Consider the following 23,458-nt stretch of genomic DNA (forward strand, 5'->3'; position numbering starts at 1 on the left):
ATATCCTATATTGGATGCTTTTTTCATATTTTTGTGTCACTCCTTTTATTTTTTGTGTCACTTTTTATTTTCCTTTGATTAAAAAAATGACTTCCTTTTGATCCTTTCTAGGCATTGCCAGTTTAGTATAACTGTTCTCATATTTTTCCTGATTTCTTCTTTAGTTTTATTTATTTTTTTGCCATTGTGGTTTAGGTTGTCCTTTCAAACCACTTATAATTGTAAAAATGGCCGTAGCTTATTTTGAAAGACTGGGTGGCATTGCTGTCTGATTTATCTGTGTCTATCTGCCTGCTCTTGATCATTAATAGTGTCCTGAGAGGGTCTGTTTCTGCTGAAGTACTGAGATAAGGCCATTGCTTAGCAGGTGTTAGTCAACATGGAAGGAAACTTTGAAGATCATTTCACACCCCTCCCCCCTCCACCCCTTCCCCCACAGATCCTACTGGAAGAATTCATCACCTGTTTTGGAAGGTTCTGATGTGGGCTCTGCTGCTTTTAAGGACAATTTAAGACAAGTCGCTGAACTTCCTTGAGTCTTACTCTCCTTCAGTGGAATCTGGGTAGTACCCGTTTTAGAGAATTATTGTAAAAACCGAGTGGGTGGGTGTGCCTCCCACGGCACCTCACTCCTGGGAGCGGTGGTCACTCCCCTGCTGTTTGACCACCCTCCGTGTGAGCCGCTGGATCTCCTGAGTGCAAATCACCCCTGGTCCACCAGGAGGAGCTGTCATGTCCTTTTACCTCCACAGGTCTGTGGTTTAGTGATGTTCTTGCATCCGGGATTTGCCTGTGTCCTGACTAACCCAGGTGTGTCTCCTGTCTCGGGGTTTACTGCCTTTCTGTGTCCGTCACTGCTGAGTTTCTTTAATGAGAGAGGATTCCTCACGTGCTCTGCAGCGCCTCGGTTCTGAGTCACTGCTGGAAATGTGAGGGGGGCTTTGCTGCACTCTCAGAAGCTCAGAGAGGGGGGTCCCGGGTGGCAGCTGCGTGTTCTGCTTATGAAGGTCCACTTGCCGGGGGCCGGCGCTTGGCACAGCAGGGGAAGCCACTGCCTGTGGTGTCGACATCCCACGTGGGCGCTGTTTCCAGACCCTGTTGCTCCTCTTCCGTTCCAGCTCTCTGCTGTGGCCTGGGAAAGCAGTAGAAGATGGCCCAAGTGCTTGGGCCCCTGCACCCACGTGGGAGACCCGGAAGAAGCTCCTGGCTCCTGGCTTTGGATCAGCGAAACTCTGGCCATTGTGGCTTTTTTGGGGAATGAGCCAGCGGATGGAAGACCTCTCTCTCTCTCTCTCTCTCTCTCTCTGCTTCAGCTTCTCTCTGTAACTCTTTCAAATAAATAAATGAATAAATAAATCTTTTTTTTTTTAAAGAAAAGATCCCCATGTATCACGACTCTGCACTAATCTGGATTGCCCCCCACACTTATGATTTGTAGTTTTCTCATGTATTCATTTACTTTTGGTTTTATGTATTTTTAGTTGTTTTTATTCATTTTACTTTAAGGTAGAGAGAGAGACAGACAGACAGGTCTTTCATCTGCTGTGCCATTCCCCAAATACCCATAAGAGCCAGGGCTGGGCCAAGCTGACACTGGAGCCTGGAGCCCAGTCTGGGCCTCCCATGTGGGTGGCAGGGACCTGAAGACCTCAGCCATCATCCACTGTCTTCCAGGAGCACATTAGCAGGAAGTCTGTGAGAAGCAGAGCCAAGGCTAAAACCAGGCACTTTGCTGGGGATGACGTTAGTGTCCCAAGTGATGTCCTAACCTCTTAGCCAAATGTGTGCTGTCCCTACTTTCCGTTTCACAGTGTGATTTGAATCCGCTCTCTGTTCATTTACTGTTGGGGGAGGGCTCTGATTCGGAGACACAAGTAATAGAAATGAAGAAGTGGGTGGGGAGGAGGGCCCACGTCCCCGAGTTCAGATGGGACCACTCTCTCAGGGACAGCTGTGTCCTGTCTGCTTCTGGCTGGGCTGATGTCGCTGGGGGTGTGTGAGTCATGTCACCAGGTCCACTCAGTGTTCTGAGGAAGGTTGGCTGGAGTTGAGGGCCCCAATCAGAAGTGGACTTTCTACTGTCTTCAGTGTTTCCAGATACTCATTTTGGTGATGATTCCAATCTCCATGCAGGTGTGTGTGTGTTTGTTCATCAGATGATTCTTTAAAAATATGGGCTCTTCCTGGGCAGATAGGTAATTTGGGAGACTGAAAAACATAGTCATAGTCATTAATATCTGAATTTATTCCTACCTATGAAGCGTAACCATTGGTGGACTTTGGCAAGGTATTCAGATTCTATGAGCCTTATTTGTTTAAATGAAATAATTATTTAAAACCGTAGTGACTTTGGAGAGCTACTTATTGTGGTATCAGTTATGTAGCAGGAGGATCTCAAAGTGCATACAAGAGTGGAGATGCATTTGAGAATACGTATCTTCATAATACACAACTGGTCAACTCACAATAATCCACTTTGAGAATAATATTCAGTAACATACAGCTATTTGTAGCAAGAATTCAGCATTGTAAGGAAGCAATTACTTCAACAGATATTTTGTTTATCAAAGTCATTCTAGACCATAACTTTAAAAGCGGAAGAGACTGGCATTGTGGTGTAGTGGGTAAAGCCTGTCTGTGGTGCTGGCGTCTCATACGAGCATGGGTTGGTGGTCTGGCTGCTCCACTTTTGGTCTGGCTCCCTGCTAATGGCCTGGGAAAACAGCAGAAGATGGCCTAAGCATTTGGGCCCCTGCCACCCATGTGTGAAACATGGAAGAAGCTCTTGGTTCCTGGCTTTGGGCTGGCTTATCCCTGGCCATTGAAACCATCTGGACAGTGAACCATGGGAAGAAGATCTCTCTCTCTCTGTAGCTCTGACTTTCAAATAAATAACTCTTTAAAAAATGGAATTAAAAGATGAGCTTACTTTGGTACAAATTTTGTTTTGAAATCTATGTATCGTGTTTTTCATCACCTGCATTTTCCATGAACTGTTTGAAGTCCCCAATGATCTAAATTGCAACATTATTATATATCTCACCTTGTGTCTGTCCCAGTAGTAATCCGTAGGTTACTTTATACATTTTACACAGATGCTTAACCATTACTAATTTTTTTGCACTTTCTGATTAAAGGTAATGCCAACTGGGTTCATCGCTTTGGTTGTCTCTCTGTCTGGATCTCTGAGATGTCCACCTGCACATGCTTCTGCTATCTCCTTCTCCCTCTGCTCCTCGTCCTCCCCTTCCTGTTCTTCCTCTCCCTACCTGACTTCCTTCCTTCTCCTTTACTTGCAGGCATGGATGTCGCCTAGAGCAGGAGATCTGCTGACTTACCCATCCGTTACTTCCCCAACTGTCATGTTTTCTCTTTCCATTTCACAGGTTCAAGCTTTTATTCTCTTCCTCTTCTTACAAGGTGCACATTTTTAAGAACTGATCTTAATCCTTTCTGATCTTCCCTCATTTTTTTCTGCCTGTTCCCATTTCTGTTTGATTTTATCACTCAGATTTATCCATGTTTTCTTACTCACTCTTCTCTCTGCTCCGTGACTTTTTCCTGTTGGCTTCAAGCTTCATTCTTTGAATGACACAGTCTTTTACTTTATGACCCTATAGATTTGGTTCTTGGTTTGATTATTTTTAGAGGGTAATTTTTGAATGTAAGGCACAGAGGGTTTGGTTACAGCAGCAGATTTGTAGATGAGGTGAGATGTTGATCACCCAAGTTCTGATCTAGAACCATTGATAACAACTGTGGTTTTGGAGAGTGGGGTCTGCACATGGGCTGTGCCATTTGGTAGGTGTTTGACCATGGACAGTGCAGTTTTTCTTACTCTTCATTTTCCCATCAATAAAAATGGGAATAAAATACGTGGTTTCAACTGTTGTGTGGTTCTAGATGTTGACTAGGGTATATAGGTAGCCAATGCTATATTCATTATAAATCGTGATGAGTTTAGCAGTTGCACAAATTCAGTTTTGTTATATTAACATGATGAGCAGTTGCTTCTTAGATTTAAGTGTCAGATATCCTTTATATTGTTAAAAGTTTTATAGACTATAAGAGTCACTGTGTGAATTATACCTGGTAATATTAGGAATTTAAAGGGAGAAATTGTCAACACAGTTGAGGATACCTCAAAAATTTATGGAAAATGTGCATTGTGGAAAAGAAAATGAATCAAAAAATTTTCAACACAAATTATATAATTCTACTTTCTATAAACTTTTTGAAGTTAACATGTGATATTTCTTTTTAAAAAATTATTTGGCAGTTTTTAACATGTTACCATATTTACTTCAAATGTAGACATTATATATATGTATATATAAACACTATTTTATCTTGAAAACTGAGATATTAATTTCACAGAGTGAGAGATGCCAGTGAGGATCACAATGTGGGGGAAGAAGAATGTGTTGTCATTTACATGGCCTGATTCAGTAAAGCAGTATTAATTGCTACATATGATCATTCTTCATCTATCAAATAGCATTCATAAGTGGATTACCTGTTGTGTTTTAAAAAGTGTCATGTGTTTAGAAGACAGGAAGCTCTCCCATCTGCCTTGTGCCCTGTCTGCTGCAGCATCGCACGTCAGGTGACTCATGGGAACATGATGGTCCACTGGGAAAGAATGAAAGTGAAGGCAACAGTAATGCATCCATGTTATTACAGGAAAATAATTGGTCTTGCAGACAACACGAAATAATCTTGATATTGTGGAATCCTGAGCCACACTAGGGGACTCTGATTTATGGGAATCATGGACTCTAATTTTTAATTTCTTTTTTTCCCCAGAATCCTTTTATTTAAGGAATACAAACTTAATGCTTTTCATAAATACAACTTTAGGATTATTGTGATTCTTTCCACTGTATCTGCCCTCCACCCACACTTCCACCCCCTTTTATGTACATGTGATTAACTCCATACTAATTAAAGAGTTCAACAAATTGTATGAAAAATATTTGTTTCTCAACAGTCAAGACAAGGGCTGTTCAAAGTCATTGCATCTTGAAGTGTTAATTTCACATCTATAGATTACATTTTAGGTGCTCTATTAGTTATCACAAATCAGGGAGGACATATGGTATTTGTCCCTTTGGGACTAGATTATTTCACTAAGTATGATATTTTCCAGATGCCTGCATTTTGTTGCAAATGAATGGATTTCATCTTCATTTTTTTTACCACTGTGTAGTATTCCATGGTGTACATATACCATAATTTCTTTATCCAACCTTCAGTTGATGGGCATTTAGGTTAATTCTGTGTCTTAGGTTTTGTGAATTGAGCTGCAATATACATGAAGGCACAGATTGTGGGGAGCAACTTGGACTAGACTAAGTTACTGGAATTAAGACTTATTCTATGCATCTGCTCTCCCACAATATGGCGCTGGGAGAGGAGGAAACAGCTTCTACACAGCTGCCTCTTGCCAACTTGAGTGATGACCTCAAGGAGCTGATCCTGCTCCTGATTGGAGGAGAGCAGCGTACTCGGCGTGTGGGCAGCCGAGTTGGGATTGGCGGAGGAGGACTATAAAGGAGGAGAGAGACGGCATGCATCGGGAACATCTAGGGGGAACATCTATCTGAAGGAACACCTGTACAGCCCCCGAGAGAGCCGGCCGGCGGTGTGCTGCTCCCCCGCGGAAGTGGGGAATGTGGCAGGGGGAACCGCCCTTCCACGGAGGTGGAAGGGACGGTAGCCAACCCGGGAAGGACCAGCAGCCAACCCGGGAAGGACCAGCAGCCAACCTGGGAAGAACCAGCAGCAAACCCGGGGAGGGCCGAGCAGACGAAAGAACAACGCAGGGTCCTGTGTCGTTCCTCCACGAAGACGGGGAGCGACACAGATAACTCTTTCATATGCTGATTTCATTTCCCTTGGGTAAATTCCCAGGAGTGGATTGGCTGGACCCTATGGTAGGTCCATATTCAGATTTCTGAGGTATCTCCATGCTATCTTCTTTAGTGGCTTTACTAGTTTACATTCCCACCAACAGTGTATTAGGGTACCTTTGTCTTTGTCCCCACATCCTCGCCAGAATTTGTTGCTTGTTGATTTCTGTGTGAAAGCCATTCTAATGGGGGTGAAGTGAAACCTCATTTTGGTTTTGATTTGTTTTTCCCTGAAAGCTGGTGATCTTGAGCACTTTTTCATGTGTTGGTTGGCCATTTGGATTTCTTCTTTTGCAAAATTCCTGTTTAAGTGCTTTGTCCATTTCTTAACTGAGTTGTATGTTTTGTTGTTGAGTTTCTTGATCTCTTTATATATTCTGGTTGTTAATCATTTATCAGTTGCGTAGTTTGAAAAATAATTTCTCCCATTCTGTCAGTTTGCTGTTCACATTGATGAGTGTTTCTTTTGCAGTGTGGAAGCTTCTCAATTAAATGTAATCCCATTTGTCAGTTTTGGCTTTGATTACCTGTGCCTCTGGAGACTTCTCTAAGAACTCCTTGCCTATGCCAATGTCTTGCAGGCTTTCCCTAACATTCTCTAATAATTTGATAGCATCAGGTCATAGATTTAGGTCTTTAGTCCATTTTGTGGATTTTTGTGTAAGGTGTAAGATAAGAGTCTTGCTGCATACTTATGTACGTGGAGATCCAGTTTTTTTGGCTCATTTATTGAAGACAGTCCTTGCTCTCGGGATTGATTTTAGCTGTTTTGTGAATGGTAAGTTGGTTGTGGGTGCTTGGATTGATTTCTGGCATTTCTGTTCTGTTCCATTGGATTGTCCATCTGCTTTTGTACCAATACCAGGCTCTTTTGATTATAACTGCCCCATAGAATGTCTTGAAATCTGGTATTGTGATGCCTACGGCTTTGTTTTTGTTGTATAACATTGTGTTAGTGTTTCTGGTTCTCCTGTGCCTCCATATGAATTTCAGCATCATTTTTTCTGTATCTGAGAAGATTGTCCTTGGTATTTTGATTGATATCATATTGATTTCCTTAATATGGATATTTGGATGATACTGATTCTTCTAATCCATGAACATGTAAGATTTTTCCATTTTTTGTATCTTCTATTTCTTTCTTTAATGTTTTGTATTCTCATCATAGAGATCTTTGATATCACTGGTTAAATTTATTCCAAGATAATTGATTTTTTTTGTAGCTACTGTGAATGGGATTGATCTTACGAGTTATTTTCAACCATAGCATTGTCTGGGTATAGAAAGGCTATTGATTTTTGTGTTTTGATTTTATATCCTGCACTTTTCCAAACTCTTCTATGAGTTCCAAAAGTCTCTTAGTAGAGTCTGCATCCTAGTCTAGTACGGATCTCAGTGGGAGTACTTCCAAGTTTTCTCCATTCAATAGGATAACAGCTGTGGGTTTGTCCTAAATTGCCTTGATTCTGTTGAGGAATGTTCCTTCTATACCCAACTTGCTTAAAGTTTTCATCATGAAAGAGTGTTGTATTTTAACAAATGCTTTCTCTGCATCTACTGAGATAGTCATGGTTTTTGTTCTTCAGTTTGTTGATGTGATGTGTCACATTGCTTGACTTGAGAATATTGAGCTGTCCTTGCATTCCAGCACAGGCTGACACAACTGCTGCGTGTGTCTAAAATCATGCTCACCTCCTCCTGGCGAGTTACAGGAGGCTGGTGCAGGGTTATCAGGGAGAGAAACATGCCCGCTTTTTTCCCCTCGAGGTTGGCAGGTACTGTCCCCAACAGGGCTCCATGCTGGACTCCTGCTAGTCTCTTCCTACAGCTTTATTGCCAGCAGCTTGGGCTGCTGCAGTCTGGTCTCACCTCACTCCAAAGCTGGTGCTGAGGCTCTCGGCTACAGGGGCCCTGAGTTGTGTGTGTGCACCCCCTCCACATGGGTCCACAGTGTCCCTCTAATCTGCATGGCTTTTCCTCTGCCATTTTCTGCCTAACTCTTCCCAGAGAACACGATCTCTGCACTTTTTTTTAAACTGTCTTCCTCTAGACTAGTACAGTAAGCTCCTTCCCTATTCTGCCATCTTGACTCTCTCAGACTTCTGATTCTTTTTTTTTTTTTTTTTAAACAGGCAGAATGGACAGTGAGAGAGACAGAGAGAAAGGTCTTCCTTTACCGTTGGTTCACCCTCCAATGGCCGCTGTGGCCGGTGCACTGCGGCCGGCGCATCGCGCTGATCCGATGGCAGGAGCCAGGTACTTCTCCTGGTCTCCCATGGGGTGCAGGGCCCAAGTACTTGGGCCATCCTCCACTGCACTCCCTGGCCACAGCAGAGAGCTGTCCTGGAAGAGGGGCAACCAGGACAGAATCCGGCACCCTGACCTGAACTAGAACCGGTGTGCCGGCGCCACAAGGCGGAGGATTAGCCTAGTGAGCCATGGCACCGGCCTGATTCATTTTTAATTTCATCTTAGTGTGCAGTTGACCTGAAGTTAATCTTAGTTCATTGGTTGTGTTTTGTTTTCATTTGCTTGCAGAACTGAATACTCACAAATAATAGTAATTTGGACCATGTGATCTTCGTGATTTCTTATTATTCTTTTTTATATGAAATCTTATTTTGTGATTTTTTAAAAGATTTATTTATTGATTTGAAAGTCAGAGTTACACAGAGAGAGGAGAGGCAGAGAGACAGAGAGAGAGTCTTCCATCCACTGGTTCACTCCCTATTTGGCTGCAATGGCTGGAGCTGCACCAATCTGAAGCCAGAAGCCAGGAGCCAGGAGCTTCTTCCAAGTCTCCCATGCGGGTGCAGGGGCCCAGGGACTCTGACCATCTTCCACTGCTTTCCCAGGCCATAGCAGAGAGCTGGATTGGAAGTGGAGCAGCCAGGACTCGAACTGGTGCCCATATGGGATTCTGGCACTGCAGGAAGTGGCTTTACCTGCTATGCCCTTATTTTGTGATTTTTTAAAGTTTTTAGTTTTAATTTGTAGTAAATTTTTAACAGGTTCAATGTGTTCTGTACATACAATTCTAAGAAAACAATGATATTGCTTCATTCCCTTCTTTTAACTCTAAAATTCAGTTTTAGAATTATTTTCATGCTATTTGTAGTGTTTTTTATTGTTGTCTTTTTCTGTGGTCATCCTTCTGATTGAAGGGAGCAATCTGTCTTTCCTTGCCAGTGTGGCCACTGTCGGGTGACTGCAGCACCTCAGTCATTGGAGGCACTTTGACAGCTCCTTGCATTTCCCCAAAACTATGTCAGTGTAGCTCTGCCCACTGCACAGAGTGCGGGACGGCCTGCATGTGTTCAGCCATGAGAACTCCCAGGAATCCCTGAAGTTGCTTAATTTTGCAGCAGTTCCTCAGTCCTGAAGATCAAGATCAACTTTGTGAGATATGACTCATTACTTTTTCATTTGTACTTTGCCAGTCTCTCCTTTAGAACCTGAGCTTCACAAAAGAGGGGATTTTATTTTTCCTTTTGTTTCTTTTTCGTGTAGATGAATCCTGGTACATAGCACACGCTCACAAAAGGTTGTGGAGTGAAAATATGGCACTCCCATGTGTAGTTATAGTTACAGTATGATGATTTATAACCATATATGTTGGTGTCTGTCAGATTTCACTGATATTATCCGTATTGCTATTTTTCTCCCTTTTTATTGCTACCCACCTTAATAACGTATGTTAAAAACCAGAACTTGTAATTTAGTTATAAAAGTGAAAATAATTTGCTGAAATTTATTTCAATTGGATTCTCAGGAAAAGAGTAGGAAATACAGTATCTGCGAGATAAAGGCATCTCAGACCTTCCTCTGCAAACAGGATAGTGTGGCTGTCTTGTTGCTTTTGGAAAAGCAGCAGCTGAAAAAACAAATCTTCTCAAATGACGGCAGTTCTGCCACCCACTTGCAGAAGCACACTTCTCACGCGGCTGTTTCTTTCTTCATCCTCTCAGCCCCTGCTCGCTTCTGTGTTACTTACAGTAAGAATAGGGGTGAGGCAAAAACTAGCCCTGCGGTTCTCACTGGTTGCCCCCCTTGTACCAACTCTGTGGGCGTGGTTGTGTGATGCCTTGGCTCCCAGCCTTAGTTTGTAGTGTTCAGTGGTTCTGCACCAATCCCTCTGTCTTTCTGTTTCTTAGATTGTTATTTTTTTTAAAAGATTTATTTATTTATTATTTGAGAGACAGAGTTATATAGAGAGAAGAAAAGAGACACAGAAAGAAAGATCTCCTGTCTTCTGGTTCAGTCCCCAGATGGATACAGTGGCCACGGCCGTACCAGGCCAAAGCCAGGAGCCTTATCTGGATCTTCCACATGGTTGGCAGGGACACAATAACTTGGGCCATCTTCCACTGCTTTTCCCGAGTCATTAGCGGGGAACTGGATTGGAAGTGGAGCCGCTGGACAGGAACCAGCTTCCACAGGGGACGCTAGCATCACAGTTACACAGCAACATCGGCCCTCGTCTCTCAGTTTTTTACTGAATTCCCTGGAAGCACTTTGGAGCCTGGCCCTGTATCTTTTCTCTGCACACCCCCAGTGCTTCTCGTAGAGCCTGGTATAGGAGGCGAAGGACAAGAACCATTACAGCGAATAAAGGAGTGAATTTCTCTAATGAGTGACATAATGAAGCTAGGAGCAAGCGCGGAGTCCTTGCTCATCTCCATGCCTTTGGACAACATTACACTTAATCGTCTGTAAAGAGTGGGGCGGATGCTCTTCATAAAGTTCTCAGCCCTTAGACTGCGTTGTTGGAAACTGGCACCGAGCCTCCGTGTTTATAGGAAGGTGCTGTCTCTCATGCTGAGCAATCACTTTAGGTTTATTTCCTCCTTTGGCTTGTGTTCCGTAGACAAATTACAGTGTTCAGGTAATTATTGAGATAACTCAGGTAATAAACCTGCTTTTGCTGAAAGATCTCGTCCAGTGCAAATGGAAAACAGTTGTGCACCAGTAGATAAGATTTTTATAGGCATGGTTGAACTCACCACTTAATGGTTTTGGTGGAGGCGATATGGAAGCCTCAATTAATGTCTCCTTGCTAATAGATCTGTCCTTTTCATCTCTGGATGACATGTCGGCCCCCAGTTTCCTTCCGCAATATGCACAAGTCATTTTGGGAATCGCTACTTCAAGTTCTACCTTCTCCGGCATTGTTCATCAGTGACAGAGTTGTGTTTGTAGAGAGCTCCAGCAGCAATGATGTTAAACAATCCTAAAAACACAAAGAAACATGGAGAAGTATCCCCAGGTGCAGAGCTTCTGGAAATTTTAATGCCCCATCTATTTCACATCCAGCACTGCACTTTAATTTTGTGAATATTTGCACATTGGATGGCTGGGGCTATCTTCATAAGACAAACATCGATACCAGTCTGCTTCTGTATCACACACAGCCCCCGAGGCGCCCGTTCCACGGCTGCGTGTCGTGGCGCAGCTGTGAGAGCTCGGGGTACAGCGAGTGTTGCATGGGGAAGCTGCTCCCGGAGGGCTCCACAGTGCATCCACGTGGCCACGGTGGATTTACACGACACCCATAGGCGCCCAGTAAAGAGAAGTTTCATCTTGAGATTGTCAGTCTTCCAGAAATTAGAAGCTGGGACAGTGTGCTGAATTGCTATGCCTGTAAAGAAGAACAGTGGGCCCAGGGAGTTTCTCCTGCAGGCACACATCACTGTGCCTCGGTGCCCTGATCACATATAACAACACTGACTTGTTAGGAGCCTGCTCCGGCATCTGAGTCGGTAACTCGAGTTTTCACCGTATGAATGCTTTGTGAGCACAACCAGAGACATAGGATAGCAAATAGATAATTTCCACCTCTCTGCATGTTAGTGTTACCAGTGAATGGCAGGTTCTTGTCTTCGTGCAAGAAAGAATTCAGGCGTGAAACAGAGTAGTGGAAAGTAAAGTAACAAAGTTTATTAGGGAAAAGGACATCATAAGAAAAGATGGGCACCTCTCCAGACAGAACCTGAGAGAGAGTGCCCAGTCTCTCGGATGGGGGGAGGAGTGAGGTTACATGGTTGAGTGGAGAGATTACACCTGACCAGGTCAGGCAGGTGGCTCAGCATAGAGGCAGAGGGCTGAGCGTGCAGTCCGGTTGAGGCCGGGGGTTTTTAAGGAGATGGGTCTTTGTCTTCACACATCTCCTCCTGAAACAAAGGATTTTATGGATGTAAATGTTAAGAAGCTTCTATCTGAGTTTTCCTCTGAAGGTATCAGAGAGGAGGAAGGCTAGCTGGCCCTGTCCTGAATTTAGAGGAAGGGTGAGCAAGACCCCCTGGAGAATTGGGATCTGGAGCAGGGTGTTTGAAATGCAGATACTGGGCTGCATCTGGGAGATTGTGGGAGATTGTCAGGCAGAAGGGGCAGGGACCCCTGCCTGGCAGGTTATCCGGTAGGAGGGGGCAGGGCAGGATGCCAATACTGGGCTGCCCCTGAAACGTTATTGGGATGACTTTGAGATGCAGATGCATATGCTGGACATAGCTGTCTTTTCTTTAGGCCTTTGTCATGCACACATAAGCTCATATCTGACTTCCTAACATTAGCATGTTCTCAACATAGCAGCTGAAATATTTCCAGTGGAAGCTCTCTTGGGTGGTTTACACAATCAAAATTAAAAGCATGGTTTTCTACGAGGCACTGGCAGCATATACTTGATTAGTGGCCACTGGAGTAGATTAGGGAAGCCCTTGGTGACGTTTCTCTCTGCCTGCTGTCACTGCTTTAGAGCCTCATGTGTTAGTAACCAAATTGTAGAGATGCTTAAAAAAATGTATGAAGCACAGGAACAGAGCAAGGCTCCAAACACTATGTAAAGTCTGTAGTGGTCGGGTTGTGACAGCGTGCTCGGGCTGCAGCTGTTCACTCTCTGCTTCCGGCTACCATTGTGTTTTGCAAACTGTTTTATTTTGGAATACTCCCTGGGGCAACCCTTATCTCTTCCATTAGGATTATCAGTCAAATTTAGGAGCTGTGTGTATAACCCGATGTAGGGATGTGTGACTCAGAAAGAGATACACTCAGGCTCATGTGATCAGAGCTCCTGAAGACCTGAACGATAGCAAGCAGGTTTTTGGGAACTGAGTGGGTGCCTTCTCCGGGGACAAACATGGAGTTTCCCAAGTTCTGTGCCTGTTATTTTGTGCTTTCAATTACAATGAACTCCTTCCACTGGCAAATTTAAAATGTCTAAGACACTTTGACGGAGTGATGCATGGGGCCCATGAATGTTTCTTGGAAAACTGGCGGCTCAACCATATTCTAACGAGATGTCATCGGCACGTGCCAGGTTGTATTATGTGACTTAGCCAGAGCCATGAGAAGCGGATCTGAGTGCCTCTCTCCTCCTTTTACGTAAACTTCCTCTCATCTTGGCCAGTCAGGCAGACTGCTCTGATAGTGAAATTCACAATGCTTGCAGGAGAGGGGAACAGCATGCAAAATCATCATGCCAAAGCAAGCACAGGGGGCTCTTCATATTCAGGATAACTCCAGTGGGCTAATTTTTGAACTGATCATCTTGTGTGGTCCATGAATGACGTTATAAATAACCAAATGACCCTTGGCAGACAAAAGATTCCCCACCCCTGTATTGGGCGTTAAAAATGTTTTCATCAGGGGACTTAAATGGCGGGGAAGAAGATTCCTGGATGGTGAATGGGGAGGAAATGTTGTCTCTGACTCAGCTGGGCAATCACGTTACCGATGACTGCACCCGTAGTGCTACCAAGGGCCGTTGCCAGAGCAGCGTGGGTGGCTTCTTTGTTTTGTGGCAGAGTGAGAAGGGGGTGGGAAATTCCATGGCAGCTAGTTTTCAGCTTCTCGGATCATTTTCTCTTTCTGATGTTTTGGATTTCTAATAGGACAATATTTCACGCAACAAGTGCATTTCCGCTGCTTCTAATGCTCACTCGAAAGAACAAGTGCAATTTCCCAACAAAACCAGAGCGGCCGAGAAGTAGAACGGTTAGTACTAGAGTTCCAAGGATCTTTGTCACTGATCTTTTGTTTGTTTGTTTTTATGTCATTATAGCGCAGGAGTCTTCTTCCAGAAACTGACGAGGGTGAAGGACATCTTACCTGACCTCAGCCCCACAGAGACAGGACTTTGCACTGGAGGAGCCGTTAAAGGTCAGAACCAAGAAAGATATGTCTCTTCATGTAAGCTCTGCTGTTTGTGAAATCTCTTCCAAGAATGAGTCATGGTGATGAACTCGGGTGGTTACAAGTAGTTGTCCGAGTCATTCTTAAATCAGTAGTCATAGAACATCTAAATGGTTGATTGTAAGCTTACCATTGAAAGAGCTAAGACAATAGAAATTATTAAAATTATAATTTAATTGAGGTTGTGGGAAAATATTGGATTCCTTATATGAGATCCTAAGCCCGAAAATAACTTGTGTAAGATTAGCCCACAGTGAGTACACCTAAAGAATCTTGAGTTTTAACCCTTACCTGTATTTTAACCTGACAACACTGTTGTGTGCTGTGGAAGTCCGTGCTACTGTTCATCAAAGATTTCCAGGGTCTGACAGTCACACGCATGCTAGGATTGTGCTTCCCGCTCCTCTGCAAGGTGGGTGAACACACGGCTCGTTCTGGCCAGCCGACGGGTTGTGAGCAGGGTGACCTACAGTGTATTGCTTGTGGGCCAGGATGTTAGCTGCTGATCCAGTTTCCTTAATTGTTGATCTGCGGGGTCTTAGTCCACCCAAACGAAGATGGACTGGGTCCGAAGAAAGGTAAGTGTGCCGCTCGCCCGTTCCCCAGCCTCCCGATCCCGGAGACGGTCAGACGCAAAGCGGGGAGTCAAGTCAAGCAGGCAAGAACTCGGTTTATTGCGTGTGTAGCAAAGCCTTTTAAAGCACAAGACCGCAGGATTACTGGGGCCGGGCATAAGGACCAACCAATTACTTAAAAGGTCATTTTATAGGGCGACTTATTACAGGACCAGCCATATGTCTGTACACTCATCATCAGTTGTCGTCACCTCCCCTGATGCTGTGCGGCCAATCAGCTTTGGTGGTAAATGAGTTTGCGTACCGCCTACCTTACTTCCTTTGGGCGCCATCTTTGAATTGCCACGTGCACCTAATTTCCCTGCAGGTGCCATCTTTGAATTGCCTCCTGTGCCTAATTTCCCCGCATTGATCCAGAGTCGTCTTTCTCTGCTGCTCTTGCTTGGCTTTAGGATTGAATCATGCACGTAGGATCTTCTGCCACACAAGATAGACATGTTCGCAGAAATATACAGAAAATACATGCCAAGACACTCTGGCAAAAAGATCTCTGTGAGTGAGATCCCAGTGGAAAGAACAGGTCTTCAAAGAGGGAGGTGCCTTTCTCTGAAGGGAGGAGAGAACCTCCACTTTGACTATGACCGTGTCTAAATAAGATAAGAGTCGGAGAACTCAAGGGGCTTCCATAGCCTTGGAAACTCATAACTGGTGCATAGGGAGATTACTGATGCCATAAACAGGAGTGTCAATTGGTAAAGTCAACAACAGGAGTCACTGTGCACTTACTCCTCATGTAGGATCTCGGTCCTTAACGTGCTGTACACTGAGGCTTAATGCTATAACGAGTACTCAAACAGTATATTTCACTTTGTGTTTCTATGGGGGTGCAAACGACTGAAATCTTTACTTAATGTACACTAAACTGATCTTCTGTAAAAAAAAAAAAAAAAAAAAAAAGAAAGAAATTTTCAATTCCCAACTTGACTCTCACTGGGATTAAACATGACAATAGGTCTGATCTGATTTCATCATCATTTAAAAAAAATCATCTATTATTTTTCACTTTATGTTTCTGTGTGGGAGCAAACTGTTGAAATCCTTACTTAAGGTATACTAAGCTGATCTTCTGTATATTAAGATAATCGAAAATGAATCTTGATGTGAATGGAAGGGGAGAGGGAGTGGGAAAGGGGAGGGTTGTTGGTGGGAGGGACGGTATGGGGGGGGAAGCCATTGTAACCCATGAGTCGTACTTTGGAAATTTATATTCATTAAATAAAAGATAAAAAAAAAAATAGAAAATCTCTGGGATGCAGTCTCTGCATCAGTCTGGCAAACTGCCTGGTTGAGCACCAGGTTGAATACGTTTGAACTGTGTGAGTATGGGCAAAATACTAAACTTCTCTGGTTTTCAGGTTTATGCACTGTAAAATAAGGGCAGTGGCATGGACCTCGTTAACTTGTGGTATGACCAACTAATTCATGTAAAAGTTACACTAAGTGTATAAGTTCTCTCATTTGTGCTATTATATTAAAGCTACATTTAATATTCATACTAAGCTGATATTTGTTCCCACGAATGGGTATAATATGTGGCATGTCCCAATGGAAGATGGAAATGTTTTCCTTTAGTTTATTCACAAGGCTTTTATTTGACAATTGGACAAATGGCTCACTGAATTCTCAAGGAGTAAGCTGTCTTAGCTCAGGCTGCTGTAACAAAACATGAGAGGCATCAAAAAACTGCTGTCAATTTGCTCAGCTAAATGCACAATTATGCAATAAAAAAAAAAAAGAAAATACATGAGATAAAATATGAATAGTGCTTGTAGTCTTCAATAGCATTACAATATAGCATATGGTGGGTCATCTGTGCACACTCATTCATAAGAAGCTCAGGAACTAAGGATCCTCCCTTCATGAAAATTATGTTAAAGTCTATAAAAGAATATATAGTTCATTGTCGTAAGGTCATCATTTAAAGAGTAACATGGTCTCAAGATTTTGTTCACAAATCAGAAGAATTCTGAAAATAACAGTATAAATTATTTACTTACATGCGATTTTTTAAAGATTTATTTATTTATTTGAAAGTCAGAGTTAGAGAGAGAGAGAGAGAGGTCTTCCATCCACTGATTCACTCCCCAGTTGGCCGCAACGGCCGGAGCTACACTGATCTGAAGCCAGGAGCCTCCTCCAGGTCTCCCATGTGGGTGCAGTGGACCAAAGACCTGGTTCATCTTGTACTGCTTTCCTGGGCCATAGCAGAGAGCTGGACTGGAAATGGAGCAGCCAGGATTTGAACCAGCACCCATATGGGATGCTGGCACAGCAGGCAGCGGCTTTATCTGCTACGCCACAGCACCAGCCCCATGCTGCTATTTTTAAAAAATTTATCTGATGATGGAAAATCATCATACACTTTTGTTTGCTATTCAGAAACTAGTATTACATGAGAATCCTAACAGATTGTGCAGCTATTAAAACTCGGCAGGCCAAATGTGCTGGAGATCCAGCAGGAGGCCGTGGGCGACTCCCATGAATGGCAGACTTACCAGGGGGAGCTCCAGTTAGGAAGAGAGCAGGCAGGTGATCTGGCTAAGCTTCACCTGTTCGAACAGGAATTTCCCAGGAAAGTCATGAAGGGCAATTGTGTGTGTCTAGTTCTCCAAATAAGACGTCTATAATTAAATCAGCACATGTACTGTTTCTTCTAACATCTGTGAAAATAAATTTTAAAATATAAGGTTAACACGAGTAAGGTATTACATCTACTTTCAGTTTTTTGATCTAACACAAGTGCCATGTGTGATGTCATTTCATAAAATGCATCAGTGTCTGTGGTACTGCATTTCTGGCAAACCGTGAATGAATTAAAGGAAAAAAAATAATAAATCTGATCATTCATTAGTGTGGGAAGTAGTGTGGCTTAAGTCCCATTTTACCTGCTATGAGTGCAAGTGAAAAGAGCAATGTATATTAGATTGGAAAAGATTTAAGGTTGATATGGTGTTTATTCCTTTATCGCTCTCTCTCTCTTTTTTTTTTTTATTATTTCCCAAACATTTGCATCATTTAAGTGATCTAATCCACGTTAGTGGAGATCAAATTCATTCCTTATCTGTTAAATACTATTTGATTCATTCAAGTGTAACTTTAAAATAATCATTTCGCTGATTCTTATTATTTGGGGAAAATCCTGTTCCTCTAATTCAAACCTGGTTTTACTAAAGTAAAATATCATTTGATTTATGAGACGGCACATGTGGATTTTAATTATAGAGAGAAATTTTATCTGAACAGCAACTGGACATTAACCTTCACATCCTAAAATAAATGTCCTGGAAAACAATTCAATCAGCCTAGATTATCTTTACATCAATGCAACAGCCAGGGGTTGTTTAACAGTAGTAATCCAAGAGCAGGTTAGGAAACTAATAAATATTTAGGCTAGAGTCAGTGGCTAATTAAAATCACATAAATAGAGGATCAGATATCTAAACCCACAAGTTTATTGTGGTCCTTTTTTAAATTGGAAAATCCAGTGGTCTGAGCTTTTAAGAAATAAGTGAAGAATTCTCGGCCTAGATAGAGACCAATGACAGCATGTGTATAAGAAAAGGGCATTTTAGCGCAAACCCTTGCAGTGTTTAGGGAGGGGTGGCCCTTGTGGGCTTTGGGCTCTGTGAGCAGAGTGAGTGTTCCAACCCCAGTACGTTCTCAGTGAGCACTTCCCGTTTCTACCTTCAACCCAACACCGAAGAATAAGAAAACAGCATGCATTTGGGTACTGTTAACTCGATTTTGATGTGGTAAATAAGTTTGCAATTCCATGTTTCATCTTTATGGGAGGATATTGTTCCTGTCATTCCCTGACTTTATCCTTGGTTTCATGGGTTTCACTGATCACCAAGCCTAACGTGATGATTAAAGTCACTGCTTTCCATGAAGTGGCTTTGGTAACTTTACAGATACAACCGTAGAATCAAAGAAAAAGTAACGCCTTGAGAGCAATGTTACTGAGGTCAGAGCTGGATGGCCATGACTGTTCCAGTTTGGCCGTGTATTTCACAGGCAGACACTAAATGGACTGTAATTACAATTGCATGGTTGTTTAGGAGATGTCAAAGCCGCATTAGATGATGGTAGATAAACCTGTGTCAGATAAAATGATAAATATTTGTTATCTTTTAATCCTCCTTTGTGTATCCAAAATGAGTGGAGAGCTCGGCTTTGTGTTTGTTGACATGTGGCGGTTATTTGAATTCAGGGAGGTTTGTTTCTGGGCTCACGTTTGCTTTGGCACTACCTCTCCTGCTCCCTTGCCAAGGCATGAAGGAGAAGCGTGCTTCCCGCCCCACTGTGAAATCAGAGGCCGGTCTGGAGCCTGCAGGCGAGAGGTTGACTCGTGACTTGTGGGGTGTAATGAAAATGGTTTTGATCTTGACTTCAATCATTTGATAAATCTAGAGTAAGAGATTTGGAAGAAAAACTCAAAATTGCTCATCGTTGACATTCTAAAATAACATTTTTTTTTTCTTTAAAAGAATAAACAAACAGTATGAATGGCAAAAGGGAAAACAAAAAGACAATGACTAAGAAATATTTTTAAAATTTGTTTGCTGTTTACATATGACAATAATTCTTAATGGCTTCAGTCTTCTAATAATAAAGCAAAAATTCCAGTATGAACCTGTAACTCTTCAAAAATGGCCTCATGCTATGTTAAATATATATCAGATATTCACAAAGACAACACAAGTAGAGCAGTGTTGGTGTTACCTGCTTTACGAGTAAAGAAGGTACTATAATAATTAAAATTTGCTTTGAAAAAATATAATCAGTTAGGAAGAGATAAAAGTTTGTTAAATACTGCAGTCACAAAACAAAAGCAATTAAAAATAAAGGACCTATTCAATACAGGTTTCCATGTGGATTGCAGGGACACGTGAGCTATTACCAACCACTACCCGGGTCTACGTTAGCATGAAGCTGGAATTGGGTCCTAGACTGGGACTTGAACCCAGGGACTTTGGTATGGGGCACCAGTGTCCTGTAACCACAGGGCCAAGTGCCTGCCTTATCTTCCTCTTTTTGATGCTATCGAGAATGGAATTGTAGCTATGATTTCCTTTTTGATTTGTTTTTGTATGTTGACTTTGTATTTTGCTACTTTGACTAATTTAGTTATTATTTCTAATTTTTGTGGGAATTTTTGAGTTTACTGCATGTAAGATCATATCATCTACAAATAAGGGTGATAATATTTCCTGTTTTCCAATTTGGATGCATTTTATATCCGTTTTTTTTTTTTTTTTTTTTTTTTTTTTTTTTTTTTTTTTTTGACAGGCAGAGTGGACAGTGAGAGAGAGAGAGAGAGACAGAGAGAAAGGTCTTCCTTTGCCGTTGGTTCACCCTCCAATGGCCGCCATGGCCGGCGTGCTGCAGCCGGCTCACCGCGCTGATCCAATGGCAGGAGCCAGGTGCTTCTCCTGGTCTCCCATGGGGTGCAGGACCCAAGCACTTGGGCCATCCTCCACTGCACTCCCGGGCCACAGCAGAGAGCTGGCCTGGAAGAGGGGCAACTGCTACAGAATCTGGCGCCATGACCGGGACTAGAACCAGGTGTGCTGGCGCCGCAAGGCAGAGGATTAGCCTAGTGAGCCGCAGCATTGGCACATTTTATATCTTTTTTAAAAATCTAATTGCAGCATGTTGACCTGAAGAGGTGAAAATGGACATTCTCACATAAGTTACAGTCTCAGAGAGAAAAGTTTCAGACTTCGCCATTGACTATGATGTCCCTGGTCTGTTTTTCATATATGGCTTTTACTATGTTGAGATAGATTCCTTCTATTTCTAGTATGTTGAATAGTTTCATCTTGAAAGGGTGCTGAGTTTTGGCAATTTTTTTCCATCAATTTAGATGATGGAGTATTTTTCCCATCATTCTGTTCATGCCATATATTACTCTGTTCAACTTTTGTGTGCTGAATAATCCTTATGTTCCAGTAATAAATCTCACTTGGACATGGAACCTAATCATTTTAATATGCTGCAGAATTTGATTTGCTAGTTTTTTGAGAATTATTGCCTCAGCATTCATAAATGGTAGTCATCTGTAATTTTCTTATAACTTCTTTGTTCAGCTTTGGCATCAAGCTAATGTTAACCTCATAGAATGAGCTAGGAATTAATCATTTCTTTGCAATATCAGTGTTTTGGAAAAATTTGAAAAGCCATCATGTGCAAGAATTTTCTTTCTTGGAAGATTTTTATTACTGATTTAATATCCTTACTAGTTATAACTATTCAGATTTTTTGTTTTGTCTTAATTTCATCTTCATGGATTTTGTGTTTTAAGGATCTGCTCTTTTGGTCTAAGTTACTCAGTTGGTACTTTTTGAAAAGATGTATTCATTTATTTGAAAGGAAGAGTGAGAGAGAGAAAGAGAGAGAGAGCAAGAGCGAGAATGAGAGCCCGAGAGCGCTAGCCAGCCAGCCAGCCATTGGGTGGTTCACTCCCCAAATGGTCACAATTACTGGAGCTGGGCTGATTCCAAGCCAGGAGCCAGAAGATTCTTCCGGGTTTTCCACATGGGTGCAGAGGCTCAAGAATTTGAGCCATCTGCTATTTTCCCAACCACATTAGCAGGGAGCTGGATCAGAAGTGGGGCAGCTGGGATTTGAACCAGTGCCCATGTGGAATGCCGGCTGGCACTGCAGATTTACCTGCTGTGCCATGGTGCCAGCCTCCCAGTTTGCTTTTTAAGAATATTTATCTGTTTGAAAGACATAGTGACAGAGAGAGAAGACAGAGAAAGAGAGTGTTTATTCTGAAGGACCAGTTTAGTGATAATGAGGTTCCTCTGGTTTTATCTGGGAATGTCTTAATTTCTCCTCCCTTTTGAAGAACAATTTTGTCAGATCCGGGATCATTGTTGACAGTTTTTCCTTTCAATTTTTTTGAACACTGGGAACATGTTAGCCTACTTGCCTCTGGCTTCCAAACTTTCTGCAGAGAAATATTCTGAATTCCTCAAGTATGGCAAATTCGTTCCTTCATGCAATATTCAGAATACTCTTTGTCTTTTTTAAGAATTTGATTATAGGTTTTGTTGAGGTCTCTTTGAGGACAATCTACTTGGATCTTGTTGAACTTCTTGGTTGTTTATGTTTGTGTCTTCAAAGTGCGTAGTATTTGGCTGTATTTCTTAAAATACTCGGCCTCCCCTTTCTCTATCTCTTCTTCTTCTGGGACTCACACATTATATATGATTTTCTTGTCGCTGTCCCTCATGCCTCTTCAATGGTGTTTACTTTTCTTCCGACGTTTAACTTTTTGTTTACTAATTCAGTAATTTCCATTGCCCTGAAATCAATAGCTAATTATTTCTTCTTCCAGTTCAAGTCAGTCTTAGAATTTCTACAGTAAATTATTCATTCAGTTTTTGTACTTTCCAGCTATTGGATGTTTTTATTTTCAGGTTTTCTATTTGCCTTTTACTCATTCATCATCTTGTTGGCTTTCAGCACAAACTTGTTTAGTTCTTTGGACGTCTTTAAGATGGCAGTTTCAAAGTTTTTGTTCAGTAGATCGCGTATTAGGTGTTCTTCAGGGAGAGTTTCTGTTCATTTCTTACTTTTGCATTTGAAAGTGACATATGTTCCAGGGGCCCGCGCCAGGCTCACCTGGTTAATCCTCCACCTGCGGCACCGGCATCCCATATGGGCGCCGGATTCTGTCCCGGTTGCCCCTCTTCCAGGCCAGCTCTCTGCTGTGGCCAGGGAGTGCAGTGGAGGATGGCCCAAGTGCTTGGGCCCTGCACCCCATGGGAGACCAGGAGGAAGTGCCTGGCTCCTGGCTTCAGATCAGCACAGCTCCGGCCATAGCAGCGATTTGGGGAGTGAATCAACGGAAGGAAGACCTCTCTCTCTGTCTCTCCCTCTCACTGTCTGTAACTCTACCTCTCAAATAAAATAAATAAAATCTTTAAGAAAAAAAGAAAGTGACATATGTTCCTTTTTCGTTGTATGCCTTATGGCTTTGGATGAGAAAAGAACAGTTGAATTTAGACATGTGGTGACTCTGGAAATCAGATCCTCCACCTTCCCCCGTGTTTTCTGTTTCTTATTGTTCTGTTCATTATTGTTAAAAATTTTATACAGTTTCTCTGTGTGATCAGTCAACCTGGGGTAAAACCAGAACTTTTCTGAAGCTAAACTTTTCCCCTGGGCCTACAGGGTCTTCCCTACATAAGCAGTTGCTTTAGAATATCTGACTTTTAATTTGTGGCTCTCAAATTGGGAAAAAAGAGGGAAAGGAAGAAGGAGGTGGAAGACAGGCAGCTACTAATGTGGCAAGAATCGATGCTGATTGACGTGAACTGCGTGTTGCCATTCAAGCCTTCCTCCGAAGCCGTCAGCCTTCCGTAGAATCCAGAGTTCAAAGGTTACTCCAGGTGGATTCTGCCGTGCACATGTCCTCCAGATGAGGAGGCAGAGTCCTGGTGCTTCCTACTCTGCAACTTCCCAGCATCCTCTTGAAGGGCAGGATTTTTTTGCATGTATTATCTTAGATGCTTTGCAAAAGCTTATCCCATTTTGTGAAGTGATCGGTAATAAATAGATGGACATTTTCCTAAATATAGCCTAAAGCCAGCATTGTGAAAGTTTGAATACTGAACTACTAGATCTATCCCACCAAGGACAGACTGAACACCGATGTCACTTTTATTTACCATTGTTCAGAAAATACTAGCTGACAGACAAGTGCAATAATTA

General features: G+C 42.5%; 1 long non-coding RNA gene across 5 annotated transcripts in view; it reads left to right on the forward strand.

The window, feature by feature from the left end:
• Window positions 1-23,458, forward strand: part of LOC149126003 (uncharacterized) — a 611,412-nt gene that overhangs the window by 469,778 nt on the left and 118,176 nt on the right. For all 5 annotated transcript variants that reach the window (XR_016235120.1, XR_016235111.1, XR_016235110.1 and 2 more), the window contains one exon: window positions 13,969-14,066. This is a non-coding gene — a long non-coding RNA (uncharacterized LOC149126003). The remainder of the gene's footprint in view (window positions 1-13,968; window positions 14,067-23,458) is intronic.

The sequence above is a fragment of the Oryctolagus cuniculus genome, chromosome 6, assembly GCF_051225735.1.
Source record: "Oryctolagus cuniculus isolate XC-2025 breed Fujian yellow rabbit chromosome 6, ASM5122573v1, whole genome shotgun sequence".
Lineage (NCBI taxonomy): Eukaryota > Metazoa > Chordata > Mammalia > Lagomorpha > Leporidae > Oryctolagus > Oryctolagus cuniculus.